This window comes from Cryptomeria japonica, chromosome 7 (assembly GCF_030272615.1).
Source record: "Cryptomeria japonica chromosome 7, Sugi_1.0, whole genome shotgun sequence".
In the NCBI taxonomy this organism is placed as follows: domain Eukaryota; kingdom Viridiplantae; phylum Streptophyta; class Pinopsida; order Cupressales; family Cupressaceae; genus Cryptomeria; species Cryptomeria japonica.
Genome location: NC_081411.1, coordinates 205,274,828 through 205,280,262, shown reverse-complemented (window position 1 = coordinate 205,280,262; position 5,435 = coordinate 205,274,828).

Below are 5,435 nucleotides of genomic sequence, written 5' to 3'. Positions count from 1 at the left end.
CAGCTTGAGGAAGATCCTAAAACAGGAATCATTGAATATGGCTTTGGAGAAGAAGCTTGAGATGACACTTGAAGATTACAGTGTTGAACGATTGAAGAACTTAAAGCTACAAGATGAGTTAAATTTTACTAAATAATTTATTCTTGTCCTACAAGAGAGACTATCATCTGTTGAAGCTATGAGGAAGGAACTCTTGCAAAATCAGGATGATGAACAGAAAAATGCACTTAAGGAGCAATGTCAAAAATTGAGTCAAGAGAACATGGTTATGAAGAATGAAATGCAAACTATGACTATGAGGTTGTCTAAGGATATTGAGGATAGAAATAAAAAGGAAGAAAATCTTGTTGTATCCTTGAAGAACAAATGTAAAGAATGTGGTAGGTTGGCTCATGAAAATGAGATATTAAGGTCTAATTTGGTACAATCTCGGAGCAATGAGAAAGAGCTTGAGAGAGAAATGATAGTACTAAGAGATTTTTTAACTACTACAAGTGAGTACAAAAAAAATTCAAGATCAGCTTAGCACAACTTGATGAGTTACTAAAGAGATACAGGTAGATTGGAGATTCCAGTGGACTTGGATTTGAGCAAGGACAAAGTTCTGGTACTGCTAATGAAGATCAAAACCATAAGGCACTGGTAAGGCAATTCAATTCTTATAAATTCAATGGCAGATGTTTTGTTTGCAATAGATTTGGTCACATGGCTTGGCAATGTAGAAACAAAGAAAATCAGAACCTTGATTCGGCTCCCGATAAATGTTCTAAATGCAAAAAAAATGGTCATAGGACAGAAGATTGTAGAATGAATGTAAAATGATATGCTTGTGGAAAATTTGGACATATGGCTAATCAGTGCAGGTCAAGCAATTTCAACAGTTTTGGTAAGGGAATTCAAAAGAACAATGTTACATGTTATGCATGCAATGAATTTGGACATATTTCTAAGTTCTATAGAAGTAGAAATCCACCGATTGGCAATGGAGAATCAAATGATCAAGGCAAAGAGAAGGTTAGTGAAATCTAGAAAGATCATACTCAAAGATGGGTTAGGAAGACTGTAGAGAAATCATCAGATGGAATATCTCAGTTACCTATCCGATAGAAGAGGCTGCTCCTCCACCGACAGTGAGCTCATCCGGTAACTAAGGCATATGCTTTAGGGGTAGGCAAATTTCATGGAAGATGATTCATATGCCCCTGGAGGGGATTCTAGAAGATGTTTGAGATATTGGAAAGGATTATTCGGCATTAATATATTAAGAGTGAGATCTGGTACCATTCACCGATAGTCATTTATTTTAACAAAAAATTAGGGTTTTCTCGATGGATAAAAGGTCGATTACACTTCATTATTATTCACCCTACATTCAGAGTGAATTCAGAGTGATTCAGAGTGACTTAGTTCCATCATAAGATATTCAGAGGCATTCAAATTTCATCTTGAGCGATCACACCGACATCTGGAAGGATTTGTTAGAGGTTTTCACTGGCAGCATTCTAAAGCTATTTTTCTTGAATCATGGAATTAGGATCATCTTCTTCTCCTATTTTTGTTACAAATCCAACTGTAGTAGAAGTTAAGGACCACCTCCAGCCAATTTTCAAACAATATCCACATGTGGCTACCAAGGAAGATTCGGTTGGAGCGTTTTCTTGCATCCTGAAGGGAGTGGTATATGTGGAAGATGTTAGGGCCTATATTCATTGTCATATAGAGGATTTAAGCACTTCAAAGATCAAGGGGATGTATATGAATGAACTCATGGGTGAATCTAGTAAAATCAAACCGGCATATAAACACATCGAAGATCTAGGGTTTGCTGATAGTCTGGATATTCTAGAGTTTGAGGATAAGATTGTCAGATATGTACTAAGAAGAGTACATGGGGAATTCATATGGTTGGATAGACCCTAATAAATCACTAAGGAAGCCATCCAGGCAATTACTGATTTTCCATCGGTAGGGAAACATCTGGATAAGAAAGTATCAAATGAATTCGTAAGGAAGATCAACGGTGCCACATCAAACAAAAGATCGATGAAGGTGAGCACCATCACCGACACCGACATCAAATTTGGTAGGATGATCATAGGCTACAAGGTAACTCAGTCTAACCGACTGAATTTAGTTTCAAGTTCATGTATTTTGGCCACTTATAGGATGATGAGAGAAAATATCAAGTTAGATCTTTGTGACTGGATGCTTGAGGAGTTATTAATCAATTTAAGAAAGCTTAAAGGTGAGAAGAAGGGCACCTTCGGGTATGGAAATCTATTAGTCTACTTAATGTTACACTTTTTGAATGATACCCACGGTTTTGGAAGGAAGCAATGGGCTTTAAAAATCCTGGTAGGAAGACAACTTAAGCAATCAATTGTTGCATTAGGAAGTATTAGAGATGTTAAGGTATGGGGTTACTTCAAGGATTTTTAGAAATCTGTGAGGTCTAGATTAAGGATACTTGAGAAAATAGTAGAGAAATACTCTACCGACATTTGTTTCATTGTTAAGAAGGATGTGACTCTCATGGAGGCAGTCAAGCCCAAAAAGATTTGGATAGAGGAAATGGGCTATGAGGTGGATGCACTAGTTCTTGATGCATATGCAAAAATTCTGATAGATGCAGAAATAGATGAAGCAAAAAAAATTTGTGGAACAACACAACAAAAGACTCTTGAGGTTGAAACTGAGTTCAACCGGAAGAAGAGGGAAAAACAAGAAGGTAAGGCAAGCAAGTTTGTATAGGAAGTTTCTAAGGACATTAAGGCACTCATTGATGCTATCCCGGAGAAAGGGAGAAAGACAAAGGATCCGGTAGTTCACATTGAACCTATGACTGCAGATTCTTAGCTTGATGATGAGACACCATTAGCATTCAAAAGGGTTGTGAGGAAGAAACTGGAAGAACCTAAAGTGAAAGCAAAGAAAAAACTGGTTAGGAAGGTCACCATCAAATTAATAGCATAGAAGCAGGCACCCAAGGCTACTCCATGAGCTGCATCTAGTACTACCGAAAGGAGGAAGAAGAGTGGCACTGATTTGGCACTAGAGACTAGTAATGTAACAATTATTCCACCTAAGACTTGTGCTGAAATTGTAGATGAAATAACTAAGCATGGGATGCTGAAAAATGTTAAGTCTTATTATGATACATTTGAAGATGATGAACATAGAGAGGTAGAGGAAGAAATTCTTCTATATTTAGATATCTATAAGAAAGTATTAATTGAAATAGAAAATCTAATACCGGCAGAGCTATACAACATGTTAGATGCTAGAAGGTTATCTACAATGCAAGAGGACAAACACATTAAGAGGTAGGAAATTTCAGCTATATGTGTTGCTATAACTCCAAATGAGATGGAAAGGACAATTGAGGCTGCAAATAGAAAGGTTTTTAACAACAAACATAGAATAATAAGCCTAATGTTAGGAAGGATGAATGAGATAATAAAGGAAACACATAAGGGTTGGATAAAATTTTTGGGAGAGAACAGAGGATTCTTCACTTCACTAGAGACAAAGACTGGTACTATAGATACATCGGTTGAAGGGAAGGGCAAAGGAATTATGGGTACTCCACCCTCAGTTTTCAAGAATATCAAGATAGTGGAAATTGAGCCACCGGTTAACACAAATGTATAGGTGCATATAGAAACACCAGTTAATATAGAGAACATTGTACAAGATACTAACATTGAGGATATTTGTCCTTCGGATACTAATGTACAGGTTGAGGAATCTGTTCCTAGAGAGGAACCGACAATTGCACAGGCTACACCAAGTGGCAAAGCCACCGGTGCAAGTGAGGAGGAAATAAAAGTTAAATCACTAGAGAAAACATGGGAATCCGATAGAGAACTAGTTACTGGCACATCATTATTGATAATTGACACTTCTCCAGTGGAAAAGAAAAACATCACAGAGATGAGTCCCATAGAACTGATGATGATGGCTGCTCAGAAACTGATGAAGCAGGGAACCATAGACAAAGGGATTATAGAGCAATCCATAAATGTTTTACACAGACTGATCCAAAAATGTAATATTGGGAATGAAGCAAGCCCTTCCAGCAAGCTTAAGATAATAACATAACACATCTCTAAAAATTTTCAATCATTACAATAGATCTCTAACCGACTAGCACTTGAAAAATTCACTTTGGCTAAGAGAGTTTCATTTGATCAGATCATTAACAAAGAGAAGAAAAATATTGAGGAGAAGTTAATTCTGATAGAAAAATCTTTGAAACAAGGTACTAATATAGATAGGGTATGTTGCAATACAAAGATTCTTACAACAAAAGTAGATGAACAGATAAAATAGGCACATGACAAGATTTCTAGTATTGCTAACTCTTTTGATGGAGTAACTTCACTTACCACATCTATTGATGGACAAATTTTGACCTTGGAGAATCAAATTTCTTCTCTTGAAAAGGAAAGAGATAAGATCATTCAGAGAGCCAGAAGTCTCAGAGGTTTGGTGAGTCCAAGATTGGATTCTCTTGGTGTTCATTAAAAGGACTGCATGGATATGCTTGGTAAGCCTACACCAAAATAAGTTAATGAGAAAGAACCACTTGCATACTTACTGAGTGGACTTGTATCTATCACTGACACATTAAAAAATGATTGGGATACTTATGTGGAGCTATTGGAGAAATCTTACTCAGAAATCTTGAAATTGGTCAAGCTCCGGTCAGACATTTTTGGAGGTATTTAGTGTACAGTTATCATTCTTTGACATTCTTTTCACAAATTTTGGTTATTGATGTCAAAGGGGGAGTAGTATACATGTGAAAAAAGATTGCAAGGGTTGCATACATTAGGGGGAGTTACAGAGTTTTTTTTGGAATTTTAGAGTATTGGAATATTTTTCATATTCAGCTTAGGGGGAGCAGGGCAAGATGAAACTGGCATTTGAAACCATGACCATTTTTCACATGAGTGTTTTCATCAATTCCAAAGGTGGAGATTATTGGCAATTGACCCTCTATTGGTTATGTTTCATTATGTTTTCATTGATGGCAACATGATTTCGGGTTCTGGCTTCATATGGTGTACCGACGGACACTTCACAGGCTCTACACCGACACCGATAGGATACAAGATTTCTTTGGTCACCAGCAATGCAGGCCGACATGGTATAGTAAAGGTCATCAGTATTGGAGGCTGACACATCTTGGAGCCAGCATCTGCAAATTGTTTTAATGCTTATTCATTTATGTTATATGGCCGACATGTAATATGATATTGTATATATCCTTGTAAGCCGACATAAGGCATAAATTTGTATAGGGTATATAGGAGAGATTGATAAGATCATTTTTCAAGATTAGGAGAATAAGGATAGACATGTGGAATGGATATATGGATGCAATGTAATGCAAAATATATCAGAGAGATTATGTATGTGAGGAATTCATT